Consider the following 19,469-nt stretch of genomic DNA (forward strand, 5'->3'; position numbering starts at 1 on the left):
ACTACAGCACAAAGTTTTTACTTTGATGTAAAAACTGGGGCACATATACCATACCAGCTGGGTAGAAGTACATAATAAGCATTATTTCCACATAACCAAGCTCCTCCTTTTATCCAATATGTGCCATTTTGCATGAAGGTTGTAATCCAAAATGTTGTTTTACAATTTGTACTTGTACCCAAGTAAGTAGAGTTGTTCCCTTTGTTTTTGTTGTAACACTGGGCATGCTGCTTTATGTCCTTTAAATAAGCATTGAAAGGGGAGACTTTTTCTCCTTCTGTAATATTGAAAGCTCTCCAGAAATCGGGACAGGTACAATTATGAGGGTTACACGTATTATTTAAACTCTGTTTTGCTGCTGGAAACTAACCTGGGAAGATAAATTGATTGCGACGTGCATATCCTAGTGCTCTAAAGGAAGAGGCGCAATTTGCCTGTGAATCATTCATAGCTTTGACATATATGGTGGGGCCTTGGGAGTGCACAGGCATTATGGAACACACATAACAATCAGTTTTATTTTGAGTTTTAGCTGTGTCATACACATAACGATACCAGTAATTCTGCAGAAATGGATGTGCGTCATGTCCTTCCGTCAGTGGTCTGAGATGCGTCCCGTCTGTTGTCCACCTTTTCTGTGGTGTCCTCTCTCCTGGGTACTGTAGTGATAGAAGAATAAGTACTGCTGCCAGTATAAAGCTCAGGCTTATCAGTCCTGTCCACATGTTACAGAGAGCAATTTTATAAGTTGGGCGCAGATCAGCTCTTTTCTTCACCGGTTTGAGACACTGGGCCCTATGGGTCCTCCAGTCCCTTTGTAGCCGGGCTTCTACTGCTACCCCGTCGGTTGATCTGGCTCCTGTAATGGCAAAACTGGCTTACAGTGGCTTTTAAGGATCCAGGAAAGCCTTTTCAGAGCTGTGGGCATTGTCAGGTGTACTTGAAATGGCCCTTCCCACCGAGGAGTGCTCCAACCCTTCCTGTGGAGTGTCTTAATCAGGACCAGGTCTCCAGGCCTCAGGTCGTTCTGTGGGATAGGAGCAGAGATTATCGGCAGACCACTGGACATTTGTGCTTCTTTTGTCTGCAACATTTTATTCATCCACTCAGCTAATGAAGTTTCCTGTTGTGCTTTCTCTGTTTCATTCACATAAAAAGACAGAGGAAATGGTCTGCCATGTACTATTTCAAATGGAGTGAGGCCAGTTTGATTTGGAGTTATTCTCATCCATAGTTTGACCAGAGACAGACAGTCTGGTAAGGCTAATGTAACTGTGGTTTCCAGTAAGTTCTTTAAGTTAATAAATGATTTTTCCCCCTCTTCTGTCCAAATAATTTTGTCCCATAAATCATAGATTATAATGGTTGCACTATGGCTGCATAGTCGGGCAGCCGCTCTCTACAGAAATTACAAAGTCCTAAAAAGGACATCATTTGCTGCTTTGTTTTTGGTTTCGGGGCTTCCTGTATGGCTGTTCTTCTGCTATTCAGCAGGGAGCGGCCGTTTTTGTGATAAGGTGTGACCCAGATAAACCACTTCTGTCTGACAAAACTGTAGTTTTTTGTTTGTTTTTTAGGCCTTGTGGCCTGTTTGATGCAGGTGTTTCAACACGGTTATTGTGGCCTCTTCACAGTGTTTTTCTGTGTCTGATGCCACTAAAATGTCATCCACATATAGCAGAACTTGACTGTGTTCTGGTATTATGCAGGTGCTCATTGAGTACCTTAATGCTTGTGTATATACATGTGGGCTTTCACTAAAACCTTGTGGAAGCCTAGTATAGGTGTATTTTTTCCTTTAAACTGAAAACCAAACAAATGCTGTGACTCTTCATGCAGTGATACTGTGACGAAAGCATTGCTAAGATCTACTACAGAGAATTACTTTTTATCTGGGGTCAGTGAATGCGGCAATGTGTGTGGATTTGAAACATCAGGAGCTGCATGCTCTACACGTAGCTTCAGGTGCTTCTCTTAATATTCCTGACTTCAACATATCTTGTATTACTGGCTTAATACCTTCTTCAGCTTCTGGCTTTAAGGGGTATTGGCGGACTAATGGCCTTTTTTCAGATATTAGTTTAACCTTGTATGGTGGGAACCCCTTTATTAATCCTACATCAGTTGATGATTGGGACCACAGTTCAGGTGGGACAGCAGCTAAGGGCAGGATGTATGTTGCTCTCTTTGCTCTCAGCTAAGCCCTGTATTTGTCCCTCTGCCTCATCTAAATGTGTCCTTGGATGGACTTTGACTGTCCACCCTAGAGTGAGCTTCCAGATTTCTGTATTAGGATCTACTTTCGACAGTGTCAGTGCTGTTCCTGCAGAGGTTTAAAGCCTCTGTTTTTCCAAATTCTTATTATTCTTTTTTATCATATTTTATTTTATTGGGGACTTTATTTTATCTTTTTTTTTTATAAAGTAAGTCCTTATTACATTTAAAAATGAGATCACTATTTTTGGTAGTTGCTATTGTTTTTAAATAATGCTTGGTTTAGTTCTTATTAAAATAAAAATTAAAAACTCACTCACTGATGAACACAAAAAATGAAGGGCATATTATATCTTATAATCTTAGTTTGTTTTACCCAGTTTTATAGATACACCATCCAGTTTCAGTCAGCTTTGTATTTAGTTCAAGTAACTAAAGTTTGTTTCAATTAACTCAAGTTTTCTCTATTTCAGTCCAGTTCAGTAATTCTGTTAAGGTTAATTTCATCTTATGTTAAGTTTGAGTCTAATTCAATCATTTTGAACCTGACTGGAAAACGTCTAAACGTCTGTTAAAATCTTTTCGTTTTACCATAGAGAACTGACCTAATATTATTATGGTATGTTGAGGACTCTAATTTTTACATAACATGAAACAGACATTTATTTCACAAAAACAGAAAGTCAAATACAGACATTTGGCCACAAGAAAGTTTAAATACCCTGTTTGTAAAAGAATTATGAAAAATTGAAGACGGGTCTATGAACTTTCTTATGGTTATCAGTATTTTCAATACAGGTAGAACCTTTGCTATCTTTATATGATTTTTCGAAAAAGATTCTGGAAACCTTATCAAGATATAAGTTTGGCAATGATCATCAGAACATCAGACCTTTATTAGCGCTTTTAAGGTCCCTCAAAGATGCATTACAATGAAATCAGTCATTCCCATTCACACACATTCACACACTACTTACTTATTTCTCTGTCAGAGTCATTTTCTTTGCAACATAATTTGAACATAATTTGACTTCTATTGTTCTTAAAATGCACATCGTTTCCTCATAACCCCTTTTGTTTCCACTAGGTCTGTTTTGAACGCTTCAATTCTTTTTTATACACCAAGAATCAATAAGGTGGTCGTAGTGGGGTCCACCTTAAAGGTGTTGTCTGTTGAGTGTCATGTTATCATTGTCAGGTCAGTGAGGTTCATAAGTCAGTCAGAACCTTGGTCATTTGGTCTGTGCTCATAATGTTTCATAGATCCAGCCTATGATTAGTCAGCAAAACGTCCACCTATAGGAGAAAAATTGATTGTTAATGAATGAGCTGCATTTCCTAGGAACACTGTCTTCCTCCTGGATGAGCATCACCTGTTGAAAAACTTTCATCATTGTTTGTTTCACATATTCAATCAGATCTTTATATTATACCAGTAGGTGAAGTTGTTAGTATCTCATGTAGACTGACATATACTGTTGCATTTGAAGAGGATCTCAGATTAAATAAATTTAGTTAGAGCTTCAATCCAGGTTCATTTTGTGTCTGCAGACTTTAGCCAATTTTTCTTTTCTTTTTTTTTTTTATACATAAAGAGCAAGATTCAAAACATTTTCAAAAGGCAGATTGTGGCAGAATGTAGACAAAATAACATTCAAGCACACAATCACCATATTAAAGGCTCTACTTCTAGAGAATCACTAAACTTCTGAGGTCTGGTTTTGGCCCGCGGACCTTGAGTTTGACACATGCAGGGTAGAGTTACAATCTTTTTCAGACCTTTCAGCAGAGACAGGCTTCTGCTGTTTGCAGAAGTTTTATCTTTGTTTTCAGGCAGCTGCATCTCTTTGTCAAGGTCGTTTCACAGAGCTGAAATTTAACTTCTCTCAAAGAGGAAAAATCAAGAATGCAAACAATCTGAGCCAATATGGAATTATTTCCCTGTAAAATTAATCTTTTGCATTTTATCATGGTGTCGTTCGTAGTATAACACCATTATAATTTGGGGCTACCTTGGTATTCTAAACTGGGATGGGTGGCAGTCCGCCCCCCTTATTTGTTTTCAGTTAAGCTGAAAGTTTTCTCCTGTGCTTTTCTTAAGGCCTCAGTATTATGGCTATGTCAGTTAAAGGCTGCTCTTGCTGTTTTTGTATTTCATCTTTTTGTTTTAATCTGTTTATCAACTGTGTGCACACAGGGACTGAAAAGTCCCCTTTGAAATTATAATCTGGCAAGGTTTTTTATTGTCTCTTAAATCTTTTGAATGCATAATCTCCAGTTTAAGATCCCCGTGTAGTTTTAGGATTTCAGTGATAATTAAGTTACCTGAAAATCCGTATTTTTTATGCCATCGAGTACATATTTCTTTGACCCCTTTCACATAATTTTCCATAAACTTTACATCTCCTTTTAAATCCGAGCTTTTGCTGTGTCTCTTCCCCATTGTTCTTTGTTATTTTTCTTCAAACTATGAATGTCCCAAATAGAAGGTCACTGACATGAGATCACAGAGAGGACATTAACACGCCCTTCGACTGCGGCTATCCCACAGCGGTGTTAATTTTCAGGGATGAAACCCGTCCTGTATCTCGTAGTGATCGTCAGTATGTAATTTTATTCGGGCAAAAGAAAACACAGGACTAGCAAAATCCTGCTATGATTCTCTTAATATGCTTAGTCCTCCATATACACACAACACAGTCATACAGTTAGTATTTTAAGTACTTTGTAATTTTTTCTAAGTTAACTTGGTGTATTTATTTTTCAATTTATTCCGTTCTTTTTACTTTTATAGCGTTTTATTTGGCCCCCTTCCCGGCGGGGCCCTACCTAATTTGTCGCTATTCCCTTCCGGCGGAATAATACCATCCCAATGCAGTGTCCTTAACGGCAACACACTACCAACGACTTTTTCTTATCTTATGTACTGTATTTTAAAAGTGTCTCATCTCGGAGTTGACTTCTTGGTGACTCTCTGGATCCTGTGAGAGTCACCCCGTGCCGAGCAAGTCGATAACCCACTGGCCAAACGTGAATTCACACGTCTGGGCTTTCAGCCACTCCGGCTAATGGAGGCTGTGCAGCAGTGCTTCGCTCAACGTCAGGCTTCCCCCACGGATCCCAAAGTCACTGTTAAAGCAAAGAAAATAAGGTTATTGAATTAATCCGGCTCGAAGGACCAAGTTAATTGTTAGGTATTATTAAGTCAACTCAGAGGCAAGAACAATACAGTCAGTTTTACTTGCATCAAGGGTAGCTCACTTTGCAGTACAGACTACAAAGTTTCGACACCCTATCTCTTTATTTATATGCACAGTTCAACAGACAGTTAAGACAGGGTGTGTGTGTGTGTGTTGGTGTGTGTGTGTGTGTGTGTGTGTGTGTGAGGCTGAAAAGAGGCTGGTTCCCACAGGATGCGATTCAGCCTAGTGTGTGTGTGTGTGTGTACAAATAGATAAGGATGATCCCACACACAGGAGGGCTGCATAGCAGAGCATGATATAAAGTGGAGTGCAGCTGCACTACAGCTCAAAGTTTTACATAAGTGATAACAAGTTTTCGCACCCATCCGACAACACCAAATGTTGATTTGATTTCTCTTTTGTTCATTCACTGCATTTTGTTGATTGATGAAAATAAATGATTAACACTATAATTTTCTAAAGCACTCTGTTTACAGCATTTTATAGTCCCCCCAGCGTGTCCTGGGTCTTCCTCTGGGCCTCCTCCCAGTGGGACGTGCCCGGAAAGCCTCACCAGGGAGACGTCCAGGAGGCATCCTAATGAGAGGCCCGAGCCACCTAAACGGGCTCCTCTCGATGTGGAAATGCAGCGGCTCTACTCTGAGTCTCTCCCAGATGACAGAGCTCCTCACCCTATCTCTAAAGGAGAGCCCAGACACCCTGCGGAGGAAACTCATTTCGGCTGCTTGTATCCGTGATCTCATTCTTTCGGTCATGACCCAAAGCTCATGACCATAGGTGAGGGTAGGAACGTAGATCGACCGGTAAATCGAGAGCTTTGCTTTTTGACTCAGCTCTCTCTTCACCACAACAGACCGCTACAGCGCTCACATCACTGCTGATGCAGCACCAATCCGTCTATCAATCTCCTGCTCCATCTTTCCCTCATTCGTGAACAAGACCCCAAGATACATGAACTCCTCCACTTGTAGACTGGTTGGACAAACTCCCATGCACCCTCCAGGACCCTACTGAGGGTGTAGAACTGGTCTGCTGCTGCAGAACCACGTTAGCCAACACAACCCTACAACACCCAGAGCCTTAAGGAACTCCGGGCGAATTTCATCCACCCCCGGGGCCTTACCACCAAGGAGCTTTTTAACATCCTTGGTGATCTCAGCACCAGAGATTGGAGATGCCCAGACTGCGCTTCCTCAGTGGAAGACGTGCCGGTGGGATTGAGGAGATCTTTGAAGTACTCTGCCCACCAACCCACAATGTCCCGAGTTCAGGTCAACAGCACACCCTCCTCACTGTAAACAGTGTTAGTGGTGTACCTCTTCCCCCCCTGAGACACTGGATGGTGGACCAGAATCGCCTCAAAGCCATACAGAAGTTGTTTTCCATGGCCTCTCCGAACTCCTCCCATGCCCAACTTTTTGCCTCAACAACCACCCGAGCCACATGCCGCTTGGACTGCCAGTACCCATCAGCTGTTTCTGGAGTCCCACAGGCCAAAAAGACTTGATAGGACTCGTTCTTCAGCCTGACAGCATCCCTCACCGCCGCTGTCCACCAGCGGGTTCAAGGATTGATGAAACAACAACAAAGTCGATCATCGAACTGCGGTCTAGGGTGTCCTGGTGCCAAGACCACATATGGACACCCTTATGCTTGAACATGGTGTTAGTTATGGACAATCCATGACGAGCACAGAATTCCAATAACAAAACACCACTCAGGTTCAGAATGGGAGGGCCATTCCTCCCAACCACACCCCTCCAGGTCTCACTCTCATTGCCAACATGAGCGTTGAAGTTCCCCAGCAGACCATGGAGTCCCCCGGAGGGGCGCTCTGCAACACCCCCTCCAAGGACTATAAAAAGGGTGGGTAGTCTGAGCTGCTGTTTGGTGCATAAGCACAAACAACAGTCAGAACCCGTCCGCCCACCCGTAGGCGGAGAGAGGCTATCCTTCCGTTCACCAGAGTGAACCCCAACGTACAGGTGCCAAGATGGGGGGCAACAAGTATGCCCCACCCCAGCTTGGCACCTCTCACCAAGGGCAACTCCATAGTGGAAGAGTGTCCAACCCCTCTCAAGGAGACTGGTTCCAGAGCCAGAGCCATGCGTCGAGGTGAGCCTGACTATTTCTAGCCGGAACCTCTCTACCTCGCACACCAACTCAGGCTTCTTCCCCACCAAAGAGGTGACATTCCACGTCCCAAGAGCCAGTTTCTGCAGCCGAGGATCAGACGGCCAAGGTCTCTGCCCATACCACATTGCACCCGACCCCTTTGGCCCCTCCCACGGATGGTGAGCCCATCGGAAGGGGGACCCATGTTTTGTCTTCAGGCTGTGCCTGGTCAGGCTCCATGGGTGAGAGCCTGACCACGAGGCACACACCAGCGTGCCCCACCTCCAGGCCTGGCTCCAGAGTAGGGCCCCGGTGACCCGCATCTAGGTGAGGGAACACTGATTCCTTTTATGGTAATCATCATAAGGGATCTGTGGGCTGCACTTTGTCTGATCCCTCACCTAGGACCTGTTTGCCTTGGGTGACCCTACCAGGGGCATAAAGCCCCTGACAGCATAGGATCATTGAGACACTCAAATCCCTCCACCAAGGTAAGGTGGCAGCCCAGGGAGGGTTTGTTTTTTAATGGTGATTGATATTGTCCATATTTAGCAGGCTTTATTTTTGACAAATGCATATCTGAATATTTTTCAGGAAGTATCATTGTAAATGTTTGAAGATGCTAATTTAACGTTTAACTTCTTAAAATGTATTTCCTCCTCCTTAGATTGTGAAAACAGTCCGTCATTGAGTCATGCTTTTATTTTGAAAGCGGGATTGTGAACGTGAGTTCTTCTTAGTACTTCGGCAAACTGAATGATTCTCTCAGTTAGTCAATAGTACACAGTAATCTATCCCGACTAACAGCACTACCTACCACCAAATCCACAAAACTCCTTACTTCTTTAGCAACAACAATGCAGAACTTAGTAGTGTCTGCTAGCTTCTTTTCAGAACCAGCCAGCCATAATCAAAAGCTGCCTGGCTTCGCTTTTTTGTAAGAGTTTTCATAAAAATTCTGACTTAATTCTTTTAATTTAAAAAATTGTAATTTAAAAAAAAAATAGATACCAGTAGATGTAAGACGACAACAGAGTAGCATGGATTTGGAGAGCTGGCATTCAGAAGTTACAAACACTGCAGGAAGTTCAGCAACGAGCAGTAACCTGACCACTCCTCCCAGAAAAAAAGAAAAGGCTGCCAAAATTCCGAATCAGTTAGGAAAAATATACATCTAATTAAACTCAGTTTTGAGTCAAATGCTTCCAAGGTCATTTCACACAAAGAAAAAGGGTGAAAAAAAATCACCATGCTGGTAGAGGTGCCGACAATGGGGTTGGATGGCCAGGAGGTGACCCTTATTTATTTTTCAAGGAGTTGGCAACCCTACCGCGGAGTCAAGTACGCGCAACTTTGTTTTGCTCTTTAGACTACAATGGACAGTGCACGCAGAGTTCATGCTGCTCACAGTACGCCCAAATATGTTCTGCCCTTAAGTAAAACTGCTGAACTGTATACAAATAAAGGAAAAAGGGAACTAATAAAGAACCCTAGTTCAAGAACCAAGGTATATTTTGAAGAATTTGGAAACAGGTCAAGTTTGTTTTAAAACTAAAAGTGGAATTGTGTAAACAACCAATTAACAATGCATATCAAAAGGGTAGATAAAACATTACAATAAAATAACAAAACAATAATTTAAAGAATGATTTGCCGAGTTAGAAATAAATAGCCTTTTGAACAATTAATTCTTAATAATGTGTTGATTACCCCTCAATGGATGGATGGTTTTGGATAGTGTTAGGGTTTGAAAACTTTTGTATTGTTTATCACTCATGTCCGCTCTAAGTGCCTTTCCCTCCTTACATGCCACAGGAAGGGAGATGGGGACAAGAGTGAGTTATGCTTTTATCAGCAACATCTAGGGACTGGTACCAGTCCTCACTCCCTCTGTGCCTCTGTGTTTAAGATCAAGACACATGAACCCTAACCTTTCTGACCCCCCCCCCCCCCCCCCCCCCCCCCAACATTTTGTAGTGTGTACTGCAGAGCTACACTTGCCGCAAGTAAAACTGTCTCTGTATCGTTCTTGCCTCTGAGTTGACTAATTAATACCTAACATTAACTTGGTCCTTCGAGCCGGAGATTATAAGAACTAAACTGATTTCATTTTTCTTTGCAGTGACTGGTGGACCTCCGGGAACAGCCTGACGTCGAGTTAAGCGCTGCCGCACAGCCGCACCTAAGCCTGGTGGCTGAAAGACCCGGTGTGTGACATTCGCATCTGGCCGGTGGGTTATCGTCTTGCTCGACGCCAGGTGACTCTGGGAGGTCCGACAGAGTCACCTAGAAGTCAACTCCGAGGTGAGATAGCTTTAAAATACAGTACATGAGATAAGAGTAAGTGCTATATAAATAAAAGAAGAAAAGTACTTAAAAGTCGTTGGTAGTGTCTTGCCGTAAGGAGACAGCAATTGGATAGGTTTTATTTCGCCGCAAAGAAATAACGATAAATTTAGGTAGGATCTCGCCGCAAGGAGATCAGAAACGACTAGGTAATTCCGCCGTAAGAGAACTGGATAATTTGGTTGGTAACATTTCGCCGTAAGGAAATGAAATTAAATGTTGAATAATAAGGGAGCTCATAAACTAAGCTAGGTCGACCATACATATTGCTGAAGGGACATAAATATGTTAAAATACTAACTGTGTGAGTGCTGTTGTGTGTGTTTGGAGGACTAAGCATTTTGGAAGAATCTTAGTAGGATTCTGCTGGTCTTGTGTTTTCTTTTGCCCAGAATAGAAAGACGTATTGGTGATTTTTGGAGATAAAGGTCGGGTTTAGTCCCAGAAAATTAACACCGCTGCGGATTAGTCGCAGTAGAAGGGCATGTTAATGTCCTCTCCTTGAATCTCATGCCAGTTAACTTCTTTCTGGGACATTTATAGTATTGTGAACTAAAATTAAACATCATGAGGAAAACACAAAACCTAGGCAAGATATCTCTCAGACACCTCTGAAAAACTCACAAATAATCTTTTTAGATGGATCAGCATCAAAAGATGAATATGGAAAGAACAGAGTTGGTTATGCAGTAACCACTGAAACTAAAATTATAGAATCACAGGCCCTGCCCCATACATGCTCAGCACAGACTGCAGAGCTGTATGCTGTTATCAGAGCGTTTCAACTATATGAAGGAAGAATCCTAACCATTTATACAGACAGCCAATATGTATTCAGTTCTGTTCACCATTTTGCTAAAATATGGGAAAATAGAGGGTTTAAAACATCATCTGGAACAGAATTGACACATTTTAATCTGTTCAAACGACTGCTGTTAGCTATCCAGCTACCTGCAAAGATAGCGCTTTGTAAATGTAAAGCGCATCAATCTGATGAAGCCAGGGAAACGAAGGGGAACACCTTTGCTGACATTTCTGCTAAAATAGCTTCGAGGCTTCCCCTCACTTTGAAAATGTCAGATATCTTATTTATAGATACAGATGTGCTGAAAGATTCACAACAATCTGCACCAGCTGCAGAAGTTAAATCTTGGCTGAATAGAGGGGCCATAAAGAAAGATGACATTTATCATTTGGAAAAAAAGCCAATATTACCAAAGAATTTATACAAGACGGCGGCCCATGCGACACACGGAATTTCGCATGTGTTGAGGGGGGGAATGATACACTTAGTAAATCTACATTTCTATACCATAAATTTTTCTGACTATGCAAAAAACTTTTGTAGATCATGTATTATCTGCTGCAAACATAATCCACAGGGGAACATGAGACCCAAAAGAGGCCAGTTCCCAGCAGCAATTCATCCTTTTCACACGATACACATGGATTTCATAGAGTTATCATGGTCAGGGGGAAAGAAATATTGTTTAGTGGTCATAGATGCATTTTCAAAGTGGGTTGAGATGTACCCTGCAAAACACTGTGATGCGCTCACAGTGGCGAAGAGTTTAGTGACACATTTCTTCCCTACATATGGTATCCCACAAATCCTAAGATCAAATAATGGGACTCATTTTGTAAATAATGTAATAGAACTGTGCTCTAAAGCATTAGGGTTTCAGTTAAAAAACCATTGTTCTTACCACCCACAATCTGCTGGGCTGGTTGAACGAACAAATGGAACAATAAAAAATAGATTAATGAAAACAATGGAAGAAACAGGGAGGCCATGGCCTGAATGTCTATCTCTGGTTAAATTATGGATGAGAATAACTCCAAATCAAACTGGTCTCACTCCATTTGAAATAGTACATGGCAGACCTTTTCCATTGCCATCAGAAATGGATGACATAGGAAAAGCACAGCAGGAAACATCATTAGCTGAATGGATGAATAAGATGTTACAAACAAAAGAAGTACAGTTGTCCAGTAGTCTGCCAGTAAATTCTGCTCCGATTTCACAGAACAACCTGAGGCCTGGGGACCTGGTCCTGATTAAGACATTCCACAGAAAGGACTGGAGTACCCCCTGCTGGAGAGGGCCATACCGTGTTCTCCTGACTGCACCGACAGCTCTGAAAATCGCAGAGAGACCATCCTGGATCCACAAGAGCCACTGTAAGCTAATATCACCGTTACAGGAGCCAAACCAACCGACGGGGTATCAGGGGAAGACCGGGTAAAAAGAGGTTGGTGTCCCATAGGGCCCAGCATCTCAAACCGGTGAAGAAAACAACTGACCTGTGCCCAATTTAGCATGGCTTTTTGTAACATGTGGACAGGACTGGTAAGCCTGAGCCTAATTCTGGTAGTCAGGGCTCTTTCTCTGTTTGAGGCAGGATCCACAGGATGCAACATCACACGAGAAGAGATGGACATCGGACGGCTCTCATCTCAGACCCCAAGAAATGGCAGCCTCTGCACATCAGTAATAAGGGAAGAACCACACCATTCGAAGCACATGTCAATGGAAACACATTCCACCACGATTGTTTGAGTAGAGAAAAGAAAAATGATTCTTCTATCTATATGGGTAACACATGTGGAGGCACATGGGTCTCCAAAGGTAATAATCAAAATGGAACATATTGGGTCGAGAGGGTAGCTTGGTTATGCGGGAATAATGCTTATTTCATATTACCCCCGAATTGGTATGTGGTGTGTGCTCCAGTTTTCACATCTGATCACACTATAATACTCAGTAAGGTAACGATGATACCCACCTTTTCCAAGAGGCAAAAGAGAGATATAGAAATGAAACCACACGACCCTATCTGGGGAACTAATGTCCCGGATGAATTTAAGCTTTGGCCAAAAGATGAGAAAGTGACACTATCTCTCCTTCCTTGGCCAGGTGTGGGGAAACTAATGCTGCGTGTGGAAACTTTAAGCTACCGATTAGGGCTGTTTTTGAATAATTCCATAATAGTAGAAGAGGGCCAAAACACAGACATGAGTGCTATGTGAGCCATGATAATTCAGAACCGCATGGCTTTGGATATTCTAACAGTATCAACGGGGGGTGTTTGCGTTTTGTTGAACAACACCTGTTGCACATAAATCCCAGATAATATACATTTCTCAAATATAACATGGGCGCTGAATAACCTACGTAACCTGCAAAATGTCATGACACACAACCACCCGACTCCCAGCTCCTCTTGGCTGGACTGGATGCTCCCAGGGGGTGGATGGATTGGGTTAAGATTCTCTTATTCGTCATAGCAACATTCCTGATCATCCTGTGCACCTTGTCAATATGTATTATCCCAGGTTGCAAATGCTTGGTAAAAAGGATAGTAACTCAATCAGTCACAATCGCATATGCAGCACTGATTCAAGTCGACACAACACTGGACCCAAAAGCAGATGACTATGATGACATGTTGTAAATGAATATATCTTCAATGCCTGAGTGTATTCATAATTGTACTTCATAAAATGACCTTATAGCAGAAAATCGAAAGAAGTTGCTGTTTAAGTGAAATGAGAAAAAGTGCAATGATGATATGAACAAGGCTTGTTTTAATACTTTTATTTTTATTACATTTTGTTTTCTGTGTTTTATTATATTGTTTTACTCTGTCATGATTGGTGGTCGCCTGGGCGGAGGGACCGTGTGAGTGTTTCCCACAATATAATCTGCTTTTCGTCCGTGGGTGTGTGCTCACACAGAGTGTTTTCTTTTACATGTATTTAATCATGACTTATTCGTGTTAGGGTTTTAAAACCTTTGTATTGTTTATCACTCATGTCAGCTCTAAGTGCCTTTCCCTCCTTACATGCCACAGGAAGGGAGATGGGGACAAGAGTGAGTTATGCTTTTATCAGCAACATCTATGGACTGGTACCAGTCCTCACTCCCTCTCTGTTTAAGATCAAGACACATGAACCCTAACCTTTCTGACCCCATACACACACACACACACACACACACCCTGAATGTTTGTTGAACTGTGTGTGAATCAGCATGTATAAATAAAGAAAGAGGGGTGCCAACATGTTGTAGTCTGTACTGCAGAGCTACCCTTGCCGCAAGTAAAACTGACTCTGTATCGTTCTTGCCTCTGAGTTGACTAATTAATACCTAACAGATAGGCTGACATAAAATGGCGACAAACCTGATATAACTGTTTGACCTTGATGACGGCAGCAATGATGACACATCCAGATTAACAGTTTAAGCTAACAAAGATAAGTTTAGCTTATTCATCACTCCTTTAAGTCACACACGTACCTTTAACTACCATTAATATAAATAATAAGGTGTGTATGAGCACTGGGGGCGTAATGCTGATCTGTGTTTTAATCACTCATTGAAGTAAAGTTTCACATAAATTTCATACACAACTAATGGCTGTTGAGGATTAAAATCATTTAGTTTCATATATGAGTTCAGTTCGCACGTGTAACCATAAAAACTGACATAACATGTATTGTGAGCCTGAGTGGGAAAAGTCAGAGGTCACCACAGGTTTCAGGTTGGAGAAAGTGTTAATCTCAGGTTAGGATGTTCCCAGCAGCTGTAAGCAGTAAAATGCCGGCTGCATGGGCAGTAAAGCAATAAATGTCGGCTGTTGGGCATGGTATAAATAATAAAGCACTCACATAGGGTTGGCTAATTTACAGCGCCGACACAGACTTCATAATAATTATTGGAGGGGAGGGTCAGTCAGTAAGCTTTGAAGCAAAAGGTATAAGAGGTTTTAACATTTATAGTAAGACAGAGCACTCAGGGATACGGCCTCGTTTTGCTGACCGAGTCTCTCCCAGGGGGCCCTTTAAAATAAAATTAAATAAAAGTACAACTCGAGTGATTTAAATTATGAACATAAAATACATTTCTTAATTCTTAAAAGATCATGACCACCTCTATTTCACAAAGTGAGTTGGTCCGCATGAAGTTTCCAACTGGTGGGGCTACCGGCAGTTCCTCTCGCCAACTTTAGTGAGCTACAGGCTCATCTGAGGAGGAAACTGCACCAATGTGTAAAAGCCAAAAGATCGTTTATTATACCACTTGTTCAACAAGCACAAAGCTGTAACATGAAAAAAGAGACATTTCCCCTGCTTTGCCCAACATCAGCCTCTGTTTGCCAACCTCTATAAGCTAGCTGCTTAGGCAAATAGCCTAGCTTTTAATGGTTAACACGCTCAAACAAGTATGTAGTGTGGCAATAGTGAATACGGACAGAGGAGGGCACATAAAGACATTGGGGAAGAGCACAGAGTGGAGGGAGGAGAGCAAAGAGGAGAAAGAGAGAGATCACCGAGAGTAAAAATAGATGAGGAAAAAGAGGGTAGGAAATAAAGAGGACAGATTAAAATATATATATATCTGTCAGGATGTTAATATCGGATATATGCCTATTTCATATTTTATTGACATTTTAGATATGTTTGTGGAGAGATATCCAGACTGTCAAATATATATAAGGATGTTTATTTAAGTTTGAGTTTAGGGTTTCACTTATTTTTTGTAGTCTAGTAGGTATCACATGTCAGATATCTTATTTTTTTTAAAGTCAAAGATTGTTCAGTTTTGATTGTAAGAAGAAAATGGTACAAAACATTGCTCTGCTTCTCTGGGAAAAGAAATTATATATATATATATATATATATATATATATATATATATATATATATATATATATATATATATATATATATATATATATATATACAGTACAGACCAAAGGTTTGGACACACCTTCTCATTCAAAGAGTTTTCTTTATTTTCATGACTATGAATATTATAGCTTCACACTGAAGGCATCAAAACTATGAATTAACACATGTGGAATTATATACTGAACAAAAAAGTGTGAAACAACTGAAAATATGTCTTATATTCTAGGTTCTTCAAAGTAACCACCTTTTGCTTTGATTACTGCTCCACACACTCTTGGCATTCTGTTGATGAGCTTCAAGAGGTAGTCACCTGAAATGGTTTTCCAACAGTCTTGAAGGAGTTCCCAGAGATGCTTAGCACTTGTTGGCCCTTTTGACTTCACTCTGTGGTCCAGTTCACCCCAAACCATCTCGATTGGATTCAGGTCAGGTGACTGTGGAGGCCAGGTCATCTGGCACAGCAACCCATCACTCTCCTTCTTGGTCAAATAGCCCTTACACAGCCTGGAGGTGTGGTTGGGGTCATTGACCTGTTGAAAAATAAATGATGGTCCAACTAAACGCAAACCGGATGGAATAGCATGCTGCTGCAAGATGCTGTGGTAGCCATGCTGGTTCAGTATGCCTTCAATTTTTAATAAATCCCCAACAGTGTCACCAGCAAAGCACCCCCACACCATCACACCTCCTCCTCCATGCTTCACGGTGGGAACCAGGCATGTAGAGTCCATCCGTTCACCTCTTCTGCGCCACACAAAGACACGGTGGTTGGAACCAAAGATCTCAAACTTGGACTCATCAGACCAAAGCACAGATTTCCACTGGTCTAATGTCCATTCTTTGTGTTCTTTAGCCCAAACAAGTCTCTTCTGCTTGTTGCCTGTCCTCAGCAGTGGTTTCCTAGCAGCTATTTTACCATGAAGGCCTGATTCACACAGTCTCCTCTTAACAGTTGTTCTAGAGATGTGTCTGCTGCTAGAACTCTGTGTGGCATTGACCTGTTCTCTAATCTGAGCTGCTGTTAACCTGCGATTTCTGAGGCTGGTGACTCGGATAAACTTATCGTCCACAGCAGAGGTGACTCTTGGTCTTCCTTTCCTGGGGCGTTCCTCATATGAGCCAGTTTCTTTGTAGCGCTTGATGGTTTTTGTGACTGCACTTAGTGACACTTTCAAAGTTTTCCCAATTGTTCGGACTGACTGACCTTCATTTCTTAAAGTAATGATGGGAACTCGTTTTTCTTTACTTAGCTACTTTTTTCTTGGCACAATACAAATTCTAACAGTCTTTTCAGTAGGATTATCAGCTGTGTACTGTATCCACCTCCTGCACAACACAACTGATGGTCCCAACCCCATTTATAAGGCTTTAAATCCCACTTATTAAACCTGACAGGGCACACCTGTGAAGTGAAAACCATTTCAAGTGACTACCTCTTGAAGATCATCAACAGAATCCCAAGAGTGTGTGGAGCAGTAATCAAAGCAAAAGGTGGCTACTTTGAAGAAGAATATAAGACATATTTTCAGTTGTTTCACACTTTTTTGTTCAGTATATAATTCCACATGTGTTAATTCATAGTTTTGATGCCTTCAGTGTGAAGCTACAATATTCATAGTCATGGATCCAGAGAAGGTGTGTCCAAACCTTTGGTCTGTACTGTATATATATATATATATGTATATATATATATATATATATATATATATATATATACATTGTGGAGATATATTATGTGTGTGCATTATTATTATTATGTTCATAACCCAGTGTGGGAAATAAAATGTATAACCTGTGTTAGTGGCCTGCAGAATTGTATTGCACAAATTTGGCCTTGAGTGTGGTGAAGCAGAAAAATAGTGAAGAACTGTAGGGGTGGGAGAAGGATGTGAAAAGATTAATGGGCCAAGCACTCCCTTCTTATATCAGTAGATACGAGTGCAGGTGCTGGGAGACAGGAACATGTCCTAATATGGTAGGCAGGAAAGGTTTGTACGTGACTATATGTGAGAAAAAACTGTAAACAGGGCGCTGCCCATTTTTATGTGTGTTTTAATAAAAGCCATGTGCCCAGTGAGAAGCTCCGAAGTCGTCTCGGTGTGTGGTCAGATCACAGAAAGCTTCCCTGGTCCAAGTATTTTTAATACAGCTGTCTCCGTGTGATTTATTCTAAATGTGTGTAATTCCTCCAGGTTATGGTGAATAAACGAAAACGCAGAAGGCCTCTTTAAAGAGGATCTTCAACAATATATATATATATTTATTTATTTATTTATTATTATTATGCATTTAGTACTTTTTGTTTTGTGGCAGGGGTGTGCTAGTCGCATTATCCCTCGACTGTCATTTTATTTGCATCTGACCCACATACAGGGAACACTCCGGAGAATAGAATTAGTAAAAGGTTGTTTATTTGGAAGATGATAATCAGGAACATAATGGTCGAAAATCTCACTGTATGGAGAGAGGGGAATAGGTTGACTGAATACAGGGAAACAGAAAGTAAATGAAACTAAGAACAATAAACTAAAATGATTGTGAGTTCAGCTTACTAGGTAGCTGTGGTCAGGACGCCAGGGGTAGAGAGATTTAGGATCCAGGTTTAATGAAGGTGAATCCGTAGAAGGTTTCTTGGGTGCTGTTCTGTGTGAGCTCCGAGCGGACAGGAATGAGGTCTGTGTGCAGATGCTTACGTCGAAGGGTGGACAGGTTACGCTTACGACTTGGTCCAGGAGACGACAGGAGCAGAAAACTGCCAGCTTGATGCGAATCCAAACGAAGACAGGAGATAGGATATGAAATCCATAGAGTGTAGATAGGCTTGATCATCCAGAGTAACCTCCGGAGACATAGTCAGTACACAGTGTCGTAGATCCAAAGCTTAGGCTTAATCGGCAAAAGGAGCAAAGACAAAGGTCGAAGGTCAAAGAACGAAGCATAAACTTAAGGATTGGCTCGAGCTTGTACCACTGGTGGCAAAACACGCTGGCATCAATGTGCTGGCAGCCTCCTGCTTAAGTACTCCTCAGAGTAATCAGTGGAAATAAGTCGCACTTGTCACCCAGCACACCTGAGAGCTCCAGCACCGTCTGAAAATGAGCACATGTAGCAAGTCATTAAAGAACAATGTTTTAATTACTATTATTACTTTGAAAAACATTATTTAACATGCTGAGGGCTCAACCCTACAAGGAAAGTAAAGGAACAGGAAAGAGAGAGGCAGAGGTGCCTTTCTCTGCTTTCACTCATTGCTGTAGCAGGCACCAATAAATAAATAAATAAAAGGACAACCTCTGAAAGCTAAAAACCGAATTAAAAGGTTTATGTCTCAACAAAATCTAAAGTATTTTTTTAGCAACTTAAGTGAAGAAATATTACAAAGTTATAGTATCATTTACTAATATCTTAACATTTAAGCTTGATATTCCACCTTTCCTGTGTATAAAAAGGTAAACAATTCCCAGATTGTCATATCTTTAAAAAGATGGATGGGGACATGGTCCAGTTATAGATGATAAGATTCAAAGCCTTGTTTTTCTTTAAAACCTCATCATGTTTGGACAGCAGCAGTATAAAATAACTGATGTTTCCATCACCAGTGAATGGAAACTGTCAGTGGGCTGAAACCAGCATCTGCCATGATGGCATTAAATCATCTATGGTACAGTGTTTTCCCTTTAAATTAAGCATGTTTGGAAGCTGTGTGTGACAATGTGCATACAGAATTGTTTGTGTGCAGTTTTTTTTCCTCCAGTGCTGTTGTTTGTTCTTAGAAAATCACTTCCATAGCTGAAAGTCTAACTATTTTGTTCAGTCAGGAAAGGATTCTAGATATTCAGCAGTGTAGCAGTATAGTTTTTCTTGTTTTTCTGTGTGTGTCCATAAAGGTTAGGATCT

This window comes from Girardinichthys multiradiatus, chromosome 1 (genome assembly GCF_021462225.1).
Source record: "Girardinichthys multiradiatus isolate DD_20200921_A chromosome 1, DD_fGirMul_XY1, whole genome shotgun sequence".
Classification (NCBI taxonomy): Eukaryota; Metazoa; Chordata; class Actinopteri; order Cyprinodontiformes; family Goodeidae; genus Girardinichthys; species Girardinichthys multiradiatus.